Here is a 25,044-nt window from a genome sequence, read left to right as displayed (position 1 = left end):
TTTTTAAAGTAATTCTTAACTCTGTCTACAAGTGACATTTTTCTCTTACTTCCGTACATATTGCTGGGTCTGCCTCTTATCGCCTGATCCCTAGCAAAACCTTGGTATCTTGGATCAGGTCGAATCTCTGGATGGCTTGGATACCACATATATTTTACAAAGTTTAAAGTGTGCGAAAAGACTTATTTCTGTTTACTAAATACTTCCAATAGTAGCGCGTCTTTTATTCTTCTTCAACCAATCAACTATGAGGTTTCAAATAATTTTAACCAATGGTTGCGTGGCTCTTCCCGTGAGATGAGTTCCCGCGCTCTTGTGCTCACCCCTCCTTTGCAATGCTATCTCAGCTAAACGCCCGCTGTCTCGACCAATACCAGCGCGGCTCTGAGGGACGTCAGCGCAGCTCCGCAACTGACTCCCTCCTTCACAAGGTAATGGGAAAAACTCAATTTCTTTTAAATTTAAAGTGCGTTTTTCTTTTAATCAACAACATAAAAACATTTGCCACTGTACCCGAGTGACTAGATAGGAAAGAAATATCTCACTGCAAGTAAATCCCTTCCGTTCGCTTTTCATACACTACGAGTAAATCCCTTCCGCCTACCCTTCATACAAGCATTAGAGAATCTGCTATTCCTTCAGACTTTATCCACTACGGGATATATATTAAGACCAAAGTTTCACCAGCGAACCCCTTTGCTATCAATCAAGCTCAGACGAACCTGCTACTCCTTCCGTGTGACCCTTACTAGGTGATATCACAACAAAAGCTTTGCCAGCGAACTCTTTGCTAACATTTATTCACCCATTCATACAGAAAACCCTAAATAGTGCTTCTGTTTCTGCCCAACCATGCACTAACATCCTGCGGGTAAGTGATCTCACCGCGATGTGGCTTCTATTTACCACCCGCTATTCTGCCCCCGGGGATTCCAGACAAACATATAACAGGTACGAGCAATCTTGGTTAATACATAAAATCAATATAGCAGCAATTAAATAAAATTTCAAAACATTTCAAATAACATTATATTTGATCGATCAACCAATAACTATAACTAACTAGCTAACTACCTATATTAACTAATCCCTAACCATACCACTGCTAGCAAAGAAATATACTGATAGAGCGTGCAGGTCACCCGACTACAATTTTATCAATACTCACCTGGGCCCATGATTCAATTTACCACTATTTACTCAATCGGGTAACCAACACTCTACTACCAGTCTATTTTAATATTACTAATTCCTATACCATTGACTTACCAATCCTTGTCAAAGGTACCTATGACCACAATGGATCAGGGAGTTTAGAATAATAGGCAAACAGTCAAAGAATACCATAACATTTGCACTCATATAATAACCACAGACTCAAGAAAGGTTTAAAATCTTTATCTACTCATCATCAAAAATCATGTCATAGGTTAAAAGTAATCAGACTATCAATAACCAACATCAAAAACAGTGTATAGCTATGCTAAAGAAATATTATGCCAACCATTTGGCAAGTTTGAATTGAAAGGAAATGAAACAAGGAACATGATATTTGAGAACAAACTCTAACCACTTTACTAAAGGAGGGTAAAGATATGGAACATACTAGAGGATACCGTTTAAGCAAATTATCAAAAAGGTAAGGGAAAAAGGGAACATAATATGCAATTACGAACCTAATTTAGCATATGACTATAGGGAAGGTAAGAAAAAGGAACACACTAATAAATGGAATAATCAAACATAATCAATCTCAAGGGAGGGTAGAGAAATAGGAAGCTATTTATTCAATCATTAGACGTTGACATTCAGCTAAACGGGAGGGTAAGAAAATGGAACACGCTAACATCAGAAAAACGAGAATTTCATTTACTAAGGGAAGGGTAAGAAAAAGGAACATATATATATAATCAAAGTTTGCAAATTAGGGAGGGTAAAGAAATGGACGCAAATTATAATGACAATTACCCACACAGATTTATATTTACCTAGAATGGTGTGAAGATCAACCCTGGCCACGGGTCAGTTGAAAGGACAGAAGAACCCCAAATAATGCAGTTGCCAGTAGGCCAGGAGGTGCAGTATGGAAACAGGACAGGGTAGACCAGATTTGGATCAGGACAGGACCACCAAAGGTTAAGACCAGCACCCGCAGTTCAGTTGCAACGCCTGCGCTACTCCCTCTCTGCAAGGAATCAGCCAAAACCCCGACTGGGTTACAGCATATACCAGCAAAGTGCTTCGACAGCACTTCACCTTCCCAGAACCCCGATTGGGTCAGCGAGTCTGTCTGACAGAGTGCTCCGCATCCCTCTGTTATAAATCACCTATTGAGTGCGTTGGGTCAGTCACAGGTCAGCTATTCGGACAAGTCGGACAATTCCTCTATCTAAATCTAGGCTAGTTAAACAATTTTCCAGGTCAGTGTACCACCCCCCAATGTTGCAAGTGTAAGGATCCCCAATTTCTATTGGAGAAAGGAAGAGGACAGGTCATCACACCACCTAAATTTTAGACTTTTGCCATCTCTTATTCAAATTTATGTTCACCCCATCAATTTCAGATTCACATAACATCTTCATTTCAACTAACAATGGATGTTCTATTGACAAATACATTTTAAATGCAATTTAGCTTATTCTAGCCGGGTCAGAAGTCATCTTCCCAGGCGCATCTTGGCTGTGACTGTCCTTGGCTGGATTTCAATAACACCGAGTTCAACTCTCCTCTGCTGCTGGTCATGCGCAGAGGATTTTCAAAATGGAGTAACATCACCTCCCAGGCCCAAAGATTATCGACACGTGAAAAGTAAAAGGAAACAGATTTAGAACACAGAAATAAATGAATACACTGTATACCATGAATTTCTACACTATACCCATTACTTCATAATGAACTATAGCATTAGGATTAAGTAGAACGAACAGTTTAGCAAAAGCAGCAGTGCAAGCTTCTCGCATGTGAGGACATAGAGCAGCCATATTAGCTCTAGTGCGCAGAAGCAACAGATTCCCTCCAAAGCTGCGAGTACGTCATGTCACGTGGGTATGACAGACGCATGCGCAGTAGAAATTCCCGCGTAGCAACAGCCATTTTATTTGCAAGCGTATTAGGATTAGAAAACACATAAGCAAGCGTCACTCGGATACCCAGTAATGAAGAAAGAGGGAAAAATTAGTAAGACAAACATATTGGTTAATTCGTTAACGTTATTCGAGGTTCTTGATTACAAGCAAGTCGCTTCATATGCGAATCCTTGCTCCATCAGAAGCAACAGCCCGTACTTGCGGGATGAGGGGCCCGTGCCCCTCACCTTTTTCCAGGCAAGAGGAGTTCTGCCAGACAAAGGTCAGCCTGACAGACACTCTTCTTGCTCAGATCAGGCAGCCATGATCTAGACATGCGCTAAATCAGCATGCTCCTTGCTGCATGGGTTGAACTTTGCTAGACTGAGGATTTCACAACCCTATGGCCCGGGCCTCCTCAGCCTGGTTAAAGTGCCTCAAGGCTCTTTCCTTCATAAAAAAGGGAAGCGTCACTGATTGCCTCAGTCCTGGGCACTTCAGTTTTAAGCTCTGAAGTGCCCAGGGCCGATTGACACCTCGTCATAGAGTGGGGTGTGTTCAGCAGGCTCACTGACCCATCTCCTTCTTTGAGGAAAGTTCCAACCCTCCTGGGATGTCCGAGTCTTCCCTCTCAGAGAGCTGCAGTTAAGGTAATTTGTATGTATTTTATGTATTTTTTAATGTTTGGTGCCTGCGTGTATGTATGTACATTTGTTAATGAGTTTTATGAATGCGTATGTGAATGCATGGGTGTAAGTGAGTTGTATTTATGTGTGTGTGTTGATCACCTCCCTGGTAAATTTACCAGTTGCCACTGCCTGATTGCCCTATAGGCTAGTCAAACCATGTGTGTGAGAGAGTGAGTGTGTGTGTGTGTGTGTGTGTGTGTTTGTGTGTGTGTGTGTGTGTGTGTGTGTGTGGGTGTGTGTGTGTGTGTGTGTGTGTGTGCGTGTGTGTGTGTGTGTGTGTGTAGATGTACATATTCACTGACAGAAACTAAAGTTCAGGAGATCCTATGATCTTCCCTTTCATTAAAAAACAGAAATAATAAACATGTATAATTTATCAATGTATATAGATGTGACATTTTATATAATTAATCTATACCTACCTATTCTTACCTACATGATATTTTGTTTAATCAATCTTTAGTTCACAATTTGTTTGCACTTCAATATTTGCTTCCAATATTTTGCAGTGTATCTTCTTTAGTGACATTTTTAGCTGCCTTTTCCTGCTTCTTGCTGAAGCGATTTGTTATAGAAATGGGGGCTTTTCAGTTCGTATTTGTCTCGGTCGGAGAAAAAGTGACCTGTTTACAACCTTACTTGTCACATGATGAATACATTTCGGTTCATGCGCCTCTTCTGATTTTACCTCTTGGTTAGATTCAGTGAACTGGCACACCATAATCAAAATGGGTGGGTGTTTCCAAATTTTCTAAACTGTAAGCACATCAGGACTGCACAGAAAAAGAGACCCCTTAAGAAAATACATTAAGCATCAACCCGTTCACAGCAGCAGAGGCACTGCCATCACTGATACCATACAGGTGTGACAGTGGTTAGAGCTTAGTTTGTTAGGAGGTTTGTTAACGTTATATCCTCATTACTGTTTCTAAAATGCAGTGCAAAGACAGATAGCCATCAACCTAGGCAAACCTGGCTAAGTGCAAGGCAAGCTCGATGCAATACATTGGAGGCTCCTTAACTATGGTCGTGTATAACAATACTACATTGTGATGGTGACAGTAGAAAACGCTTCATCACTAACAAAATAAACAAAGCTTTTAAAAACCTCCGCTGTGTACCTTCAGCCCTGTACGAGGCAGATGGAACAGGCCCCTGGCATCAGTGCATGATTCATCACTGCCATGTGCTCAGCCCAGAAGGCACTAGAATTGATCCCGTGACAGATGTTCCTACACACTGCAGTGCAATGTCTCCAAGTATCTCGAGAAACCGTGCCCCAGAGCAGTTCTGGAGACTGAAATGTCTTGGTTTCTGTAGTATTGGTTTATTTTCATCCATTAGCAGACGTTCTTGCAAAATCCCATATAGGATGCTGTAGGGACACGTTGGGGCCTTCATTAATCAAAAATTTGTAGGGATAGGAAAGTGACATCACAGATTATTGACCCTCTCAATAACATCCGTGTAAGTGGCATTGCACTGCATTTGGCCCTAATGGCTGCTAATTGTACGTTCTTTTTTTATGTTATCTTTATTAAAAACATTAGCCTATTGTATATTACTGAAGGTTGCTGACAGAGCCAAAACAACCATGTGGGAAATTGGTTTACTTGTGCAGGGGGTGAACTATTGTCAGGGTGAAGCAAAAGCAAACCTCATGTTAGCCTATGCTCAACTGTCTGGTAGATTGGCACAAAAGCAATCAGGCTTAACTTAGACGCAATGTGTGACGTATTTATGCAGTACTCAAACATTAATAAAGTAGAAAAACACTACACAAGAAAAATACCACACCAACTTGTAAAATGTAATAAATTATTCGTGACCAAAACGACAAATATCCAATTAGTAGATATGCAATTTTAAAGATTTTGGTAAAAAGAGTGCTTAAAGCACAAAGCACCAACTGTGGCAGCGTTATGTTATGTTAAGTTATCAGGTTTTATATAACGCAGCATATACATGAAGGTGTCTTGGCGTTGATAACTGAGCAGAATAAAGAGAAAAAAACGGAAAAAAACTGTTTACTGTTGAAAAGCCAAGTTTTAAGAAGTTTTCTGAAAATCTGTAGAGATGGTGTGGATCTAATATGGGGAGGCAGTGTGTTAGAGAGTCTAGTGGCTCTGGCGAGAAAGCTGCTGCCACTCCATTTGGTTTTCTTGAATCTAAAAGGGGACACTTTGTAGGTTCCCAGAGATCTGAGGTTCCTGTTAGGAATGTACCAAGAGATGGCTTTTTTTAGGAATTCGGGACCCATACTATGTAAGGCCTTAAAAATGAGACAGAGGGTCTTGAATTTGATCCGATTCCTGATGGTTAGCCAGTGTAGTTCCTTGATAGCAGGAGCTACTGAAAGATGTGCTGGGAGATCAAGGAGTACTCTGGCTGCTCAGTTTTGGAGTACCTGCAGTTTATTGATGTGTTGTTTTTGTAGGTTGATATATAGACCATTGCAATAATCAATTTTGGATAAAATGTGAGAAGATACAACAGTTTTTTCTAGAATTGATAGGTATGTAAAGAAGAATCTTTTTGATGGTTCTTAAAGTATTGTAAGAAGTGGATATGGTGCCATTAACTTGTTTACTGAGGTTTAGTATGTCGCCAAGAATCACTCCCAAACTTCTAACTTTGGGAGTTGGCTCTGGGAGTAGGCCCATCTCTGGTGGCCAGCAATCAGGAGTCCAGAAGTGGGAATAATTTCCAAAGAAAATAACCTTCATCTTATCGGAATTTACCTTTAGTCAATACCTGTCTATCCAGATGTTGATTTCTCTCATACGGTTGTGAAGCTGGGAGATTATGACAACCTGCGACCCATCTCTCTACTTCTCTCTACTTCCTTATTTTGCTAAGGTAGCGGAGAAGATTGTGAATATACAGTTGACAGAGCACATCTGCAAGAATAACCTCCTCCACCCCTCTCAGTCTGGTTTTCGCGCCCTCCATTCCACCGAGTTGGCACTACAGCATTCCACCGAGATCATTCGGAAATACGTGGACGATGGACAAACAGCGGCACTAATTTTGCTAGATCTAAGTGCCACGTTTGATACTGTCACCCACCATACATTGTTGCAAGCTTTAAAGAGAGGTGGTGTCACTGATGGGGCTCTGAAATGGCTAGAATCTTTTCTGACTGAGCGTAGCTTTCACGTTATGCAAGGGGCGCACTATTCTAGGAACATCAAGCCGACTCTGTTTAATCTCTATGTCGCAAAATGGTCAGACCATGAGAGGGTTAAGATGTCTAGTCATGTGAGTCAGTCATTGTTGCTAAAGAAGGTGTCCAGTGTGTGCTCTGCTATGTGGGTGGGATTCTGAATCAGTTGAGTGAGCCCAAAGTCATTCATGGTTTCCAAAAGGTCTCCAGTGTCTTTCTCTTCAATTAAGTCTAGATGGAAGTTTAGAACTCATCAAACAACAGAAAATTTTAATTAGGGTCAGAGGCCAAAGTTTAGAGACAACTGGAGTATGTAGCCCCTGGACTAACTTGTATACACCAAATATATTCCAGCGTCTAGAGAAAAAGAGAGAACGAAAGAAGGAAGATCCCAACAAGAATCGACAAATGTGAGATGTCAACAAACATACAACTTAATAAGTATGGATTCCCATCATACACCAAGCCTGGTGATTAGCTTCATCATTTGGGTATCCTTACATACACATGGATGACATCCTAGTCCTATAGATATCGGACCTTACGAATGTCAAATAGGTATAACGACCAAGATGAGCAAGATCTAATATGTGGGACCAAGTTTTTTTTTATTTTTTAAATGCAGTGAAAACATAGTGAAATGTGAAGACATAAAATTGGTGCGTAGACAGACTAGCAGTTCTTATTAATATCTGTCACGATCAAGGTTTAAAAACGTGAGAGCAAAAGACCAGTTTTAATAAATAGCTGTCCTAAGCAATGATGACCATCATTGCTTAGGACAGCTATTTATTAAAACTGGTCTTTGACTCACAGAAATACATAGAATAAACAGTGGGGGCGTTTTTCAATAAGCATTTATTGAACCAGCGTCATTCTAGTGTAAAATAGGTGTGCTGAAACAACTATGAGACAGAAACAGATATAAATGATTATAAGCACCAACAGAGTAAAAGGATGGTAGATTCCTACCATAGTGCTAAAGCAATGAATGCAGGCAAGTATATAAATACAAGACATTAATAATGTGTACTCCTACCATGCAACCCTAACTAGATGTACCTATGTGAACCTAACATGTATGTAGGTGTAGAGCCAAGAATCCCCTTAGGCAGAAGACAAACCCATTACCTGAGGTGAGAGACTGTGGTACCCACACCCCGCGAGGGATATCATTCGACTGCGAGCTAGAGTGTCTGCGTGCAGGAAACTCAGCGTCTAGTGTCAGTGTGTCAGCATGGATGTCTTTCTCCTCTGTCCGCCCCAGCAAAGATATGGTGTGTATATATACTTAAAAGGGACCCTCAGGGGTTTTAACTTGCTGTGTCATGTCGATCGAGGATGACCTTTACACAGTTATTATGCAGAAGACGGAAGTCCTGCTGTGATTCTGAGAATCCTCATGCATTCTGGAAAACCCACACAACATTTATGCAGCACTTTAACTAGGTAAACGATCAATTCCAAACCCTTTATGTAGTGTAATGGCTGGAAAAAAATAGATGAAGGTTTGGGTGACTACCTAAGCCTATATTAGGGTTCATTGACGAATAATAACAGGAGAAAGGCAAATCTAGGAAACCAGCCTGAGTGCCTAGCACACCAGTTGCCTAAGAGGAAAATAAAAGTGAGATGTAGGGCACACCACCTCACAGATGCTCTGCTGAGCTGTAAGTCCATAATAAGGGCCGATTTAAATAATCCTCCATAGGAGGGTGGGTGTGTCAACACGCCAGCGCGATTACACGAGTGAGAGAATCCTAACAAGCAGATGGGTAAGAAAACAGGGGGAAGATTCTGTGCCCAGCAACCCCGCTTTCCCTGCACAGGCTTCCATGTGAGGGAAAGTTACTAGGAAATCAAGAAAAACTAAATTAAAGTTGTGAGAAAAATATAAAACCAATAAAGGTTAAGGATGCTGATCCTTAAAAAATGGTGCCCAGTTTGATAATAGGGAGCCAGACAACTCCAGGAACCCGGAAGAGTGCCTAGCACACCCTGAGCCTACAAGGAAATTAAAAGTGTCAGGTAGGATGCACCGCCTCACAGATGATCTGCTGAGCTGCACGTCTGAGCTACGGGCCGATTTAAATATCCATCCATAAGAGAGTGGGCATGCCTACACGCCAGCATCGTAGTGCGATTGAGAGAATCTTAACAAACAGATGTGTAAAATAAACAGGGGGCAAATCCAGGGCCCAGCAACCCCACTTTCCCTGCACAGGCTCTCCTGTGAGGGAAAGTTACTGGGAAACTAGGAAAAACTAAATTAAAGTTGTGAGAAAAAAAAGCATTAAACCATTAAATGTTAAGGGCACTGACCCTTTAAAGATTGCACCCAGTTTGATGATAAGGAGCCAGGCAACTCCAGGAAACCAGCCCCGAGTGCCTAGCACACCCGGAGCCTATAAGGAAATTAAAAGTGTGAGGTAGGACACCCCACCTCAGAGATGCTCTGCTGAGCTGCGCATCCATGCTATGGGCCAGTTTAAATATCTCTCTATAAGAGGGTGGGTGCAGCACAGCAGTCCTTCTGAGTCTTCCACAGGTCCAGAGTGTACTGAAGAATTAGATCTGAAGGTCCCATTTTTATACTTTGTACCATTTTTCAAGTAGGATAAGCTTCTGGAGTTTTCCACTCTACAGTTGTTTGGAATTTCCTGACTCCATGACCTGGTCCCAGCATGTCTGGGGGCACAAATGTCTAGTGTCAAACCCTTAATGAGTGTCCAGAGGCAGAGGCCATGTGATGTGCAAGTATGGGTAGGTGACAGCTCCGCCCCCTTATCATGTTAGAGATGGTCCGTCCTCCCAACACCTATTGCCTCTTTGTCTCACTGTCTAGGAGTAACAGATCAAGACAAGCTATACCTAGCCATGTGACCCAGGATACAGACTGCAGGAACCAAATTGTTGGAACAAGTAAATGCCAATGTACTAAAAGTGGCATTTTCAGAATTGTGACTTAAATTTCCACTTTACCTTTGAAAACGGTTTTGAATTACAATGTTTAGACTCTAAACTCAATATTCTTACCTGCTCCTAATTGAAAGATATCACATTCAATTGTAATAAGATAACCCAATGTTATTCTAGGGGAGAGAAAGGCCTCAAAATGATGAAAATTGACTTAGGAGTTTTTCACTTCCAGAATATCCAGAACTTAAATCCACATGTCCTACTTTTTAAACAAAATACACCTGACCCTATGAGCCTTAAGACCTACCTTAGGGGTGATGTATGCGTATTAAAAAGGAAGGTTTAGACCTTGCAAAAGGTTTATTTTGCTACGTTGAAATGCAGTTTCAAACTGCACTAGAGGCTGGAGTGGCATGCCTGAGAGAAGTGTTCATAGGCTCCTTTGATGGGTGGCACAACGAGTGCCGCAGGCTCACTCGCAGCATTTAATATACCAATCCTGGTTACATGGAGTACCATTTACGAGGGACTTACAAGTAAACTAAATGTGCCAGTTATGTGTAGGCAAGTTGTACCATATTTAAGGGAGAGAGCACAAGCACTTTAGCAATGGTTAGCAGTAGTAAAGCAGACAGACCACTGAAGCCAACAAAAAGGAATTCCGCAAAACTGTCAGGGTGAAGACAAACTGTATGGGGACTACCACCCATTGTATCAAATCAAACTGTAAGATTAGAACAATGTAAGACCACGTGTCTTCCAGCGCATAGTTGTCACCCACACACAAGTCCTCTCAGTGAATAGTTTTATTCTGATCAGCCATTTGATCTTTGGATACTCCTGAAATCAGACCTCCAGCATCAGAGACTTTAATAATGTTAAAATAGAGTCCCAGGTGCCCAATGGACTTTAGTCAATGTGTTTGTTAAATCATCTGTTGCTTAGAAATGTACTCCATTGAATGTAATGAAACAATATAGGTTGATATGAGTTAAAGCATTGACAAGTGTTGAACAAAAACAAACAACATTAGTAAAATGTGTCCTATATAAATGAGATAAAAGAAAAAAGCTAAAGGTTTGAGTTGCCAGTTCCTAGGCTTCGTAATGTATTTAAGGAAGTTTGAAGCTGTGTGGAAGAATCGGAGCCCAACACACGTCACTGATTGGTGCTATTATTCTATTATTTCACCTCTACATGACCAATATATATGTAAATAGGTTCCAGTGAGCCAAACATCTTCTTCCCCCCGAGTCGAGCGTCAGGACGGTGGAAGTGGGGCAGGGCTTTCTGATTTCTGCTGCTGCCAGTCAGGAAGCAGCAGAAAGCAGTGATGGGTAGGGCCCTTTACGTTTAAAGTGTGCATGTCTCTTTGCCGGCCGGCCAAACATATGCATTTTAAACATTTCTAATCCAGCTGTCTAAGACAGATGGGTTGGAGACAGCATAGGGCTCCAGTGTACTCAGAAGTGCTGAAGGAGGCTGCTCCAATCCTGGCACTTCTTTCATTCTGCATGAGAGCAGCACCAGGAATGGTTACTGCCATTTCCTGGGACCTGCGTTAGAGCCTACCTGGTGAAGAACCAAGCAAGGAGGACGTCGCGCCAGGAAGGTGAGTGTAATTCTTTTTTTTACTCATTTATTTACTTTTATTTTTGTCCCACTCACCGGTCCTCCCTCCATGCACACCAGCTGCCACTAAGATGGGTCTTGGTTTCCTTACTGAATATTCATTTTTTAACATTGTGAAATGGATCAAATGAAGGTAGTTTGGCCCTCATTATTGAAGAATGTGATAAACACTGCTATCCAAAAGCTGCAATTAATGCCCAGCAATGACAATCACAGTAGAAAAAGAATGAAAAAAGTGATGGTAAAGCAATATTGCCTCAATTACTTACCAGTTATTGCATTATTTTGAACTCTCGCTTCTATTCATTACGACATTGAGGCAATCTTGCCTCGCCAGAGGCCTATACCATGAGATTTCTCATGAATAATTGACCTTCTCCCCCCTTCAGTCCTCCTGTATATACCATGTAGCCTGACACAACTCTAAATTTGGTTGACCTGTACTACCTGGGAGGGAGTGATGCAATGAATAGAAGTGAGTGAAGATGACTCAGATTAATGCAATTAACTGTAAGTAATTGAAGTATTACCTCATTGTACCTTCCCTCACTTCCCACATGATGAGATTGGGATGTACAAAACTAAAAAGGAAAACCATAAAAGTAATGTACAAGCTCATGTTTATTTAGGACAAAGTAATAATCCACTAATGAGACATCATAGTTGCCAATTCCTTACACCCAAACACATCAGACAGTCCAGTCTCCTAAACAATCCCATGTTGAGAGGTAAAAGTCAATGGAGATGGCAAGGTGGGTGCCCTGCAGACCTCAGCAATTGAAGTCCTGTGCATCTCAGCCATAAGGTAGACATTGCTCTCGTAGATCTACCCTGAACATCTAACGGAGAAACCTGACCTGCAGCCTTGTAGGCCAGGAAAATCAATGATCAAACCTACTGACTTAAACAGGAAGTGGAAGGCTTCAACCCCTTATTCACTGGGCTAACATTCACAAAAAGTCAATCAGAAAGATGGATAGTAGCTCTCCTGTACAAATATATAAGAATAGCCGTCCTAACATCCAGACAACACAACCGCATTACCTCCTCAGAAGACAGAGACTTTAAAAAGTAGGACAAAATCAACTTCTGGTCCTTATGGCACTGGGAAGCAACCTTGGAATGAAAGGTGAGAAGAGGCCTCAAAATTGCTCCGTCATCAAAGATGAGACAAAAAGGATGCTTGAAAGATAAAGCGTCCAGCTCACTCAAATGCCTAGCTGAAGAAACAGGCAGCAAAAAGAAAGTTTTAAGGAACAACGTCCTGATATCAACAGATTCCAGGGGTTCAAACGGAGGACCCATCAATGAATCCAAAGCCATAGGTAGATCCCAAGCAGCGAAATGCTGTCTGCCAGAGTATTGATACCCCCTGTTTGTGAATTTCAGACACCGTCAACATTCCAGACTCCATCCTATGAAACAGCGTGCACTCAATCTTTGCTAGAGAACGAGATCTGGTCCACCTGCTTGTTTACAAAAGCCATTGCTGTAACATTGTCTGTCCCTTCAGATACCGAAAGAAAGCCTTAGAGATGAATGGACAGCTTACAGTTCCCTCCAATTCTAAAACCTCCGTCTGATGTACCCCTATCCATTCTCCAACCCTACAGACTGGCATCTGTTGTGATAACTCTGGGAGTGGGAAGGGAGAGAGAGATTCCTTTCAGGATATACTCCTATCCAGCCACCAACCCAGGTCCCACCTGACCTGGAGAGAGAGAAGAATCTGAAAGGACTGAGGTAGACAAACAGGAGACCAATACGCCAGGATGTGAGCCATCACCTTGTGTAAATGTGAGCAAGCCATGGGAACCAGAAACACTGTCACTGACAAATCCCCTTGAACCTGCAGCCAAAAAGCCTCCTCCGGAATAAGCTGGGGCAAAAGACACAAAATGTGGGTTCAGATTTTTACTACTCCTATGTCTGGCAAGGTGGTCAATCCCAACTCTGTACAAAACCATGCCCCAGTAAACTGACAGTCGTTGTCTGGCACAAGGTTGGATTTTCCCCTATTTTTAAACCGTGCCCCTGCAAAATAGAAAAACCATCCCTGTGTGTTTGAGAGCCAACAACTTAGTGGTAGTGTGAACCAGCCAATCTTACAGGTATGGATGAAGGAAGATTCCTTGACAGTGAGCCAATGCCCCCAAGGGGACCCGAACCATCGTAAACACACCTGGGGCGGATTTCAGACCGAATGGCAATACTACACATTGAAAGTTATCCTTCCCTATGGCAAATCACAGAAATGTTTGATGTGCTTGTGCCAACGGAACATGCAACTAAGCCTCCCGAAGATCTATGAAAGCCATAAAGTTGTTGACGCTTACAAAGGGAATTATGGACTGTAAGGTGACCATCTTGAAATGACCGTCCTGATTCAAACATTCTTTTTATATACCGAACTGACCTGAAATCTACAGACACCTTCTGTACCAGAACTATCGCCCTTGTTAGATTTGGGGGTCTCTGGTTGGCACAGGTAGGTACTTGTGACAAACAGGGACCCTCTCCTCTAGTCAGGGAAAGGGTATTACATACCTAAAATAACGCCTGCTCAGGACGCGCCTGATGTACTAGGCGCCGCAGCGGTGTGTGTGCTTTTACTGATTATTTTTAAATCACAAAACTGCTCTTTTAGTGTGTTGTCTTTTAAAAGTGTTTAAAAGTGTAAAAACTTACTGTGTATCTCACTCGGTCGCCGCCCCGTTCCACCACGGCTTGTGCCGCTTGTGTGGAGGGCGTTTCTGACCTTTGGCCCGGCCCCTAAGGGCGTTACACTTCCGCCAGAGGCGGGACCGGTGCCTTTTTAGGCAGCACCACCTTCTCCCGCGCAGCGGACGCGCCTGATGTGCTAGGCGCCGCAGCGTTGATTGTGTGCTTTTACTGATTATTTTTAAATCACAAAACTGCTCTTTTAAAGTGTTGTCTTTTAAAAGTGTTTAAAACTGTAAAAACTTACTGTGTATCTCACTCGGTCGCCGCCCTGTTCCACCACAGCTTGTGCCGCTTGTGTGGAGGGCGTTCCTGACCTTTGGCCCGGCCCCTGAGGGTGTTACACTTCCGCCAGAGGCGGGACTGGTGCCTTTTTAGGCAGCACCACCTTCTCCCGTGCAGCGGACGCGCGCAGCGGACCGCCGGCGGGTCGCCAAAGGTGAGCCCGTCTGCGCCCCTCCACGCTGGTCCGTCGCTAGTCGCTAGGACCCCTGGTTGACAGGTAATCGAATGGCCCCATACGCCTGGGAGGAGCTGATTGCTCTCCGGTGTCAGGCAGCCTGTACGGCCCATCTGTGGCAACCCAGCTCCTTCTGTGCACAGTGTGACCACTGCGGCTTTAAGGCCACAGAGGTCTTTTTACCCCCATCGCCCATAGCCTCTGTGGCAAAAAAACCCACGAATTAAAGCATACTGAGCCTGAATTGCAGGTCCCTAGTTAAACATCACGATGACGTCCACGAGCTCCTCATAGATCACTCCCCCGATCTCTTATTTCTGACGGAAACGTGGCTAACCGATGACTCCTCGGCTATTTTAGCCTTGGCCCTTCCCCCTGGCTATTTCATACATACTCAGAAGTGACCTAAAGGAAGGGGAGGTGGATTAGCGGTGATCTTCAAATCTAACCATTCCTGTACCCTCTTCCCCACAAACATAGTCAATTGTGAATGTGCGCTATTTAAGATAGGGATCTCCGACATCTTCACCCTTACAGGGCTCCTGATATATTGCCCCCTGGGTCTCCGAGTGCTTTCCAGGAGTCACTGGTCTTGACCATATCGGCGTTAGCCCTACAGTCAGCAAACTTTAGCATACTGGGGGACCTCAATCTCCATCTTGAGCGTCGTGATTCCCCTACTATACTGAAGTTTCTGGGTGACCTGGAGGCCTGCCAGCTGGTTGATGGGCCCTCTCATCTGGCAGACCACCTGTTAGACCCGGTGTTCACAAACTTGCAGGGAATTACAACCTCTACCCCTAGTCCCCTCAGCTGGACCGACCATTTCCCGATCCGCATCTCGATCAAGATCCCAGCCAGTTTTAGGGAAAAGCCCCCCCCCCCCTCTTTGGAGGCATCCATGGAACAAATTAGATGGCGCCCTGTTTGAGGCCAGACTGAAAACTTCCCGCCCAGTTGGCCTGGCAACATGGAGGAGGCTGACGCAGCATACAGGGAGTGGATCAATAAGTCACTGGATCACCTAATGCCTAAGAAAAGGTCGAAGCCCAAGCGCAAGCAGTCCCATCCATGGTACTCTGAGGCACTTGCAATAAAAAAAGCAATGCAAGTTACTTGAGCGTATCTGAAGGCGATCATATGACCCCCTGGCTAAAACCAACTTCAGAGTCGCCACCAAAGCCTATCACAGACTTATAAAAAAGACCAAAGCCAGCTATTATACTGACTTGATCAATTCCAGTACCAATCGCTCTAAAACCATTTTCGCTCTAGTGAAGGATATGACCAAGACTTCGGAGGAAACAAGTAGCATGATAGTATCCGACTCGCAGTGCGAAGAACTAGCCTGTTTCTTTGTCGATAAAGTCAAAGGGATCTATAATTCTTTATATCCGGATGGATGCACTACGACCTCTAGCCCCGCCATAGGCTCACCAGTTCTCCCACACTCACTTCAAGCCCTCCCACCTATTGCGCAGGCAGACATGGATCTCCTGGCTTTAAAAAAGTCTGGACCTCCGGAAGATCCCGTCAAACCTGAAATGTTAAGACTATTCCAGGACCCCATTCTGCGGGAGGGGCGGGAGTTGATCAACAGTTCATTTCAGTCAGCCTTAATCCCCAAATCTTGGAAACATGCCAAGGTAGTCCCCCTGTTAAAAAAAAACACTTTGGACCCCTCCAGGCCAGATAGTTTTAGACCTATCTCTTTACTTCCGTACCATGCTAAGGTGGCGGAAGCACATGTGAATTTCAACTTGACCAGCTACCTGGAGTCCAATGGGATTCTGGACGGGTCTCAAAATGGATTCCGCGCTAAACATAGCATGGAGTCTGCTTTATTGGCTGTCACGGAGCATCTTAGGGCGGCACAGGACCTGGGTAATACCTCGATTTTGGCCCTGCTGGATTTGAGTGCGGCGTTCGACACGGTCTCCCACGAGATCTTACTCGGGAGACTTTGGAAGATCGGAGTCAGGGATAGAGCTCTGGATTGGTTCGTGTAATTTCTATCCGACCGTTCCTTCCAGGTACATGCTCCACCGTACTCATCCAGCAGGCTCCCTCTTGGTTGCGGGGTTCCGCAGGGGTCTGCGCTCAGCCCCACACTGTTTAACGTGTATGTCAGCCCCCCTGGCCATGCTGGCTCGGGAACGTGAGATCAAATTAATATCGTACGCGGACGACACGCAACTTATCTTCACCTTTTCAAATGACACTGTGGCGGACCGAGCCAAATTCCAAGAAGATATCTTGGCCATTTCAAGCTGGTTGTCAAAGAACTGTCTCCAGCTGAATTCATCCAAAACCGAGGTACTCCTAATTGGCAGTGATGCACAGAAATGGGACAAGCATTGGTGGCCCCCTACACTGGGACCGCCTCCCATTCCTAAGAAGGAAGTCAAAAACTTGGGTATGATTTTGGACAACTGACTTGCCCTAGAGTCCCATGCAAAAAAAGTGGCAGGCACTTGCTATGGCCGCCTACGTTCCCTCAAGACCATCCTCGGCTTCTTTGAGCCTCCCACCCGTCAGATCATAGTCCAGGCCCTGGTCTTATCCCATCTAGACTACTGCAATGCTCTTATGCTTGGCTCCAACTTGACAGTGATAAATAGGCTACAAAGAGCTCAGAACGCCGCCGCCCGCATACTGTTCGCACTCCCAAAACACTGCCACACATCCCCGATCCTTCGTCGCCTGCAATGGCTGCCTGTAAAGCAACGTATTCAATTCAAGACTCTCTGCCTAATTCACAAAATCTTGTACTGCGTCGGCCCCCAAACCCTGCAAGGACTCTGTTCCTTTTATGTGCCTACGCGTGATCTCCGCTCGGCGGACCTTTTTCTTGCTCGTACTATCAAGATCCAGAGGAACAGAGCCAGAGGCCGCTCATTTATGTATCTGGCCCCGAAACTCTGGAATTCGATCCCCCTAAGAGCACGGGCCACCACCAACCACATGCTCTTTCGAAAACAAATCAAAACCTGGCTGTTTTCTTCCATCTAAGACACTGTCACTGGCTTTGGATGTTCTGTCATCTGGCATGTCTGCAAGCGCTGGGACGCCCCGTTGCTGGGTAGCCATGCGCTATACAAACTAGCTTAACATAACATAACATAACTCACCGTCTAGATTGCATGGCGCAAGCAGTCAAGGCTTATTTCAGAGGCATTGTAACTTAAGCAGTTCTGACCACATACAGTAACCCAGTGACAACACTACAAATGGACACCACTCAGGTTTTAAATCAAAAATAAGTAGACTATATATAGAGTTACCACAAGACCATAAACGACAAAAATACACACCATGATTACTTTAAGATGGTAGATTAAGCTTAGTTCAGTTCAGTTCTTAGATGCAACACTGTGTCAATGTACCTTAAGTTGCGTTGCGCTTCCACGATAAGCAATGTCGCAGCGATGGGAAATGCGGCAAAGTTCAGATACAAAGAAATAAAGACGTGAAGATCTTCCAGATGCGGCGCGCTTCTCAGGGATGTGAGAAACTCTCGGTTCGATGCGTGGATTGCAGCGGCGACACCCTTACGATGCGACGGCAACAGCTCCAGCGGCGATGCTCTTCTCCACGATGCGTGAAGCTTCCGCTCGATGCAATAACTACAGCGGCGACAACCAAGATGCGACGGCAGCAGCTCCGACGGCAGCGCGCTTCTCGGGGATGCGAGGTGCTCTTGGTCGATGCGGTGCAATGCGACAGTTCCAGCGGCGACACCCTCCTTCTTCGGAGTTGCGACGGCAGGCACAGCGACGGCGACACGCTCCGACCTCGTTGCGAGATTCTTCTCCTGATGCGGTGCAGTGCGACAACCACACCGGCGACACCCTCCTTCTTTGGAGTTGCGCGACAGCAGCAGCGACGGCAACACGCGTCCTCTTCGTTGCGGCACGCTTCTCTCCGATGCGATGCAGTGCGACAGTTCCAGCGGCGACACCCTCCTTTCTCCAGAGTTGCAACGGTAGGCACAGCGGCGGCGACACGCTTCATCTCGTTGAGTTGCGCTTCCAGCTCCTTGCGACACGGAGTTCCTCAGAAGGCCCAAAACCGCAGCAGGCACTTCCAAAAGAACTCTGGGGAGCTGGGGGGTGTAGTCTGTTGTCCCTGAGACTTCAGCAAGAGGCAATCTCTTTTCCAAGCCCTTCGAGATCCTTTACAAGTTGAAAGCAAAGTACACAAAGTTCCTTTCTCCTTCCTGTGGCAGTAAGGCAACCACTGCAGGCCAATCCCCCAAGCAGCACTTCAGCTTGGGAATAGTCTCTCCTCAGTTTCTTCAGGTTCCTCTCCTCAGTAAAGGTTTCTTCTTGTAGTCCAAAAGTGATCTAATTTCATGGGATCAGGGTCCCAATATTTATACCCAGAAATCCTTTGTTCTCTGAGGGGAGAGGGGCCTTTGCCCAGTCCAAACCAGATCTGAAGCAGTCTGTTTACCAGACTTCTCTTTTCCTTTCACAGTGCAGGGCATGCACATCAGACGCCCCTCAGGAGGTGGAGCCAGCATTGTGGAACGCAAGTACAGTCCTGGGGCACTCTGTTTACAGGACTCCTTCTCTTCTTTCAGTGTGCAGGGCAGAGACATCAGCCGCTCCACAAGGGGTGGAGCCAGCATTGTGGAAGGCAGGCACAGCCCTATTCAGAGTTCAGGTGCACTCCTCCCTCCCATCAAGATGCAGATCTCTCTATTCACCACTGGGTGACTCAGCCTGTGTCCTGGAATTCCCCGGCCCTGTCACTCACAGAAACGAGACATAGGAATACACATCCTAGCAGAGGCAGGTTTGAATGGTTAGACAAGCAAATACCTGCTTTCTAAAAGTGGTATTTGCAAACACAGAATAATAAAATAAACTGTACTAAAAGATGTATTTTATTATTCTGAGTTCAGGCATACTAAACACAAATTTCTACCATGTTCTCTGAGCCTGTTAGGATTATAAAGTGTAACAATTCGACAGCCCATTCTGGCCTATGGAGAACAGGTAGCCTTGCAATAGTGAAACACGAAAATGGCAGTAATTCACTATTAGGACATGCCACACACACCAGGGCTTATCCTACCTTATACTTACAATGCACCCTGCCCTTGGGCCTACCATATGGGTGAGTGATATGAAGAAAAGGGAAGGTTTAGGGACTGGCAAGTGGGTGCACTTGCCCAGTCAGCATGACAGTACCAGACTGCACGTAGGCTCTGCAATGGCAGACCTTAGACACAATTTACAAGGCTGCTTCTGTTGGTGGCACAACCAGTGCTGCAGGCCCACCAGCAGCATTTGGATTACACCGCCCTGGCACACTCAGTGCACCAGACTAGGGTCTGACAAGTAAACCAAATAGCCAAACATGGAACCACTGAATTCTGAGTTCAGGCATACTAAACTCGAATTTCTACCATGTTCTCTGAGCCTGTTAGGATTATAAAGTGTAACAATTCTAACAGCCCATTCTGGCCTATAGAGAACAGGTAGCCTTGCAATAGTGAAAAACGAAAATGGCTGTAATTCACTATTAGGACATGCCACACACACCAGGGCTTGTCCTACCTTATACTTACAATGCACCCTGCCCTTGGGCCTACCATAGGGGTGACTGATTTGAAGAAAAGGGAAGGTTTAGGGACTGGCAAGTGGGTGCACTTGCCCAGTCAGCATGACAGTACCAGACTGCATGCAGGCTCTGCAATGGCAGACCTTAGACACATTTTACAAGGCTGCTTCTGTGGGTGGCACAACCAGTGCTGCAGGCCCACCAGCAGCATTTGGATTACACCGCCCTGGCACACTCAGTGCACTAGACTAGGGCCTGACAAGTACACCAAATAGCTAAACATGGAACCACTGATTCATACAACAATTTACAATAGGGAGCACTTGCCCAAAGCATACAACACCAGCAAAAACACATGAGGCAACAGCAAAAATGGAAGGGAGACCAACGCCAATGATTTCAGGTCTAAAACGTGTCCCGTCCAGCTGAAAAGTGGGCAGAACTACCCTATCTCCTGGGAGTTCTCTTCACTAAGGCGGAAAAATCTGGACAGAACATCAGCGTTGGCGTGTTCTGTACCAGGGCGGTGTTCCACCGTAAAGTTCATACCCTGTAGGGAGATGGATCATCTCAACAGCTTTGGATTCTCACCCCTCATTTGCATCAACCATCTGAGGGGCCAGTGGTCTGTCTGAACCCGGAAGTGAGTCCCAAACAGGTATGGTCTCAGCTTCTTCTGTGCCCACGCCACAGCAAATGCCTCACGCTCAATAGCACTCCACCTCTGTTCCCGTGGAAGTAACCTTCTACTGATAAATGCTACGGGTTGATCTAGGCCCTCCTCATTCATCTGTGACAAAACATCCCCACACCATGCTCTGAAGCGTCTAGAAAATGAACTCTCTTGAGAAGTTGGGTGCCAGGAGCACGGCCGCCGTGCACATGGCAGCTTTCAGGACCTCAAAGGCTTTCTGACAGGTGTCAGTACAAATCACTTTCTTGGGCTGCTTCCTGGAATTCAGCTCTGTCAAGGGTCAACAACGTTTCCATATCCCTTGACAAACCTCCTGTAATACCCCTTGAGTCCTAAAAAGGCTCTCACCTCTGTCTGGGTTTTGGCTGGCTCCCAAGCCAGGATGGTTTCAATCTTGGGTTGTAGGGGCGCCACCTGGCCGCTCCCAACTTGGTGTCCCAAGTACACCACAGAACCCTGCCCGATCTGGCGCTTACTCGCCTTGCTCGGGAGGCCTGCTTTCCGCAGCGCCATCAACACTTCCCAGAGGTGGCGCAAATGTTCCTCCCAACTGACACTGAACACTGCGATGTCATCCAGGTAGGCGGCACTGAATTCCTCCAGTCCAACCAACACCTGGTTGACCAACCTCTGAAAGGTGGCAGGGGCATTCTTCATCCCAAAAGGCATAACACGGAACTGGAAATGCCCATCTGGTGTGGAGAATGCTGACCTCTCCTTTGCCCCATCAGTCAAGGTTATCTGCCAGTACCCAGACGTTAAATCAAACGTGCTGAGCTACCGTGCAGCCCCTAGCCGATCAATGAGCTCATCAGCTCTGGGGATGAGGGGTGCGCGTTAGTCATCGTGACTGAATTTAGCCCCCTTTAGTCCACACAGAACCGGAGTTCGGGTGTGGCACCCAGCGCTGCAGCCTTCGGGACCAAGACCACTGGGCTGGCCCAAGGACTGCTAGATGACTTAATCACCCCAAGTGCAAGCATCTTTGAGACCTCCTCTTTAATGCAAGCCCTCACCCTGTCAGTTACCCGTAAGACTTGTGCTTTACAGGTAAGCTGTCTCCTGTGTCCACATCATGGACGCACCAATCTGTGAACCAGGGAGAACAGATCAGAAAACTGTCCTAGCAACTGGCGGCAGTTATTCTGTTGCACAGGGGTCAGTGTGGAAGAGAGGTTACCACCATCCACTGACCCATTCTGCTCTGAGGCAGACAGGAGGTCTGGAAGAGGCTCAGTCTCCTCTAAGTATGGGTGAATTTTGCAAATTCGCAATTCGCGAAATTGCGTATTTACGGATTCGCAATCAGCAAAATTCGTGAACTCTCGCGAATTTTGCGGATTTTTTTTTGTTCGCAAATGTTTCTGCCATTTCGCAAGGGTTTTTTACCAGTTCGCAAATGCAAACTTACTTGTCAGGTAGCAACGGTCGCGACCATGTTGTTTCTACGTCTGGTTCATCACAGCACCCTCTGTTTCACCACTGCCACCCTCTGTTTTACCACTGCCACCCTCTGGCTCACCCATGCCACCCTCTAGTTCATCACTGTAGATTATGGGGGGAACAGCACACCTGCCCTGCCTCAACTGACATGAATTAATTTGGGGCTGATGAATGTGTCACTGAATTTGAGCTGGCACCTGCTTCCTTAGCTGTAAGTGCTTCCTCATTAATGATGAGCTTGAACTTTTGCACCTGCAGGTGCTTTCAGTTTTGTAAAATACGTTAGCACACCTGCCCTGCCTCAACCGACATGAATGAATTAGGGGCTGATTAATGTGTCACTGAATTTGAACTTCCAGTCTGGCACCTGATTCCTTATCTGTAATTGCTTTCTGTTGCAGTGTAATTTTTTTTAACAGGACCTTTGTGGCATACTTGTAGCTATTCTCTGAGCCTGCTGTGAGGGTCAGGCAGGGTCATAGAATAGTTGCAAGTAGGCAACTGAACTCTGGAGGGGGCCCTCAAGAAGCACTGCAGGGAATGGTTACTAATGATGAGCTTGAACTTTTGCACCTGCTGAGTGCTTTCAGTTTTGCAAAAATCGTTTTTCTGCAATTTTGCGCGATTCGCTGGGCGCGAATTCGCGCGAGATCGATTTCGGAAGCCGCGAATTTGTGCGAATATACGATTTGGTTTTTTTGCGGCGTGTTAGTTTGCGGGATTTTTTGCGTTTTCGCAAGCCGCTTGTAGCGCAACATTGCGAAGTTACCCTAGCGGTCGTACATGTGCGCGGCCATCTTGTTTGCGTGACGTATTTCCGTTTCCGGGCGCTATGTGTAATCTCGCAAAGTGTGCGGCTCGCTAGTACAATTTCGCGTGTGATCGTGGGGGAAATCTCGCGCGAACTTACCCACACGGTCGTGAACGGGCGCGGCCATCTTGTTTTTCATTCATTGCTATGGTTCTGGGCATCCTTTCTGTATCCTCTATCAATCTCTACCATCCTTTGCTTGCTTGAAGTTTTTTTTAATCTATTTTACTTATTATCTATCCCTCTATTTTTCTAGGTCTATATTTTTGTGTTTTCTGCTACTTTTTTTAACTCTTTTCTTTTCTTCTTCCCTATTCTATTTCTTCTTTATTATTTACCTTCCTTTCTGCCCAGACCATGGTAAAGGGAGCCGGGAAGCAGCCCGAGAAGGGGAAGGGTCCCGCACCCCGTGCCCGGCTCCCGTGCTGGCGTTTGAGGGGGGAGCTAGTGATGCAACGGGAGATCTTTAGCGCGGAGGAGGTGGCCGCACTAGTGTTCTTTGTACAGCGCCGCCTCCAAAGGACCATCGCGGCAGGCGGCAAGATCGCAAGCGGCTACGGGCTCCAGGAGCGACGGAAACGGTGGGAGAAGGTGTGCCGGGCCATGTTTGAACACTCTCTGGTCCGGCGCACCTACAACCAGGCCACCCACCGTTGGACGGATCTCCTGGACCGGGAACGTGACTTGCTCGACCTGCTCGGCGTCGAGATCCCCGGGCTTGGTGAGTAGTAGTAGCTATTTCATCACTACTCTGTTTTCTCCTGCTCTGTGTGTTATTATATTGCAAATTTTTGTTTTTTGATCAAGAGCAATAATGCTGCCGATTACATTGTAGGTAAATTATATTTCAAAATCTTCTGTGCATTTCAGGTGCACTGCTCTCCTTCTCAGTAGCGTTGCTACTATGCTAATTTGTTTTCGATTTTGTGTTCATTTCATTGGCCTGAGAAATTATGTATGAGTGTAGTTTACAGAACTGCGTAATGCTAGACACTAAGGGGCAGATTTGCAATTACCGGCGCATCCCTGCAAAGTAGCAGGGATGCGCCAGTAATTTTGCACCACACCACCACCACCCATGGTGCGCCGTATTTACAATGCGGCGCACCATGGGCCCAAAACGTCACCGAAGCGTTACGCATCTGTGCCGTAAAGGCAGCGCATTGCTGGAGTTGCGTCGCAACGATGGCGCAGCTCCAGCAATGCTCTGGGGTGCCCTATATCCCCAATGCTGCATCAAGCCATACGTCTGCTTCAAGCAGGCGCAGGGTTTGAGTGACGCATCATTGTCCTAAAAGTGACTGATTGAAATCTTGTAGATTTCCCTCAGCCACTCTTAGGATGCGTTCCTGCGCAGGAACGCCCTCCCTTGCGCCGGAACGCCCCCTGATGGCGCAGGGCTTTACAACGTGATGCATCTCCCATATGCGTCACGTTATTAATATTCGCCGCACCATGGCGACTCTTTTGTTCTGCCGCTGTGTCACAAAAGTCACGCAACAACGGAGCAAAAGAGCCGCAAAAGGGCTTGTAAATCTGCCCCTACAGACTCAAGTCCAGTCCTTCCTTTGTACACCTGGCAATAAGAAGAAATAGTGGTGGTGGATTGATAGTTTGAGTATTTTAATGACTGGTTAATGTAGTAGGAACCTTTTTAGTGTTGTCACTGATCTGCAATCACGATGGAGTTTGTATGTCACTTCGCGTGCTGCGGACTGCTGCCTGCCAGTCCTAGGCGAACCTTTTTAGTACTTTGTTTAGTGAGTTACATAACTTTCCAAGTCGACGGTCCGCAAATCAAGCAATACTAATATCGTAGTAGACCACATGAGATAGGTCAATATATCCCGTGGAGTAGTTGTCTATTTGCTAT

The sequence above is a fragment of the Lissotriton helveticus genome, chromosome 5_1 (genome assembly GCF_964261635.1).
Source record: "Lissotriton helveticus chromosome 5_1, aLisHel1.1, whole genome shotgun sequence".
NCBI classification, from domain to species: Eukaryota; Metazoa; Chordata; class Amphibia; order Caudata; family Salamandridae; genus Lissotriton; species Lissotriton helveticus.
Note: the sequence above shows the minus strand (reverse complement) of the source record.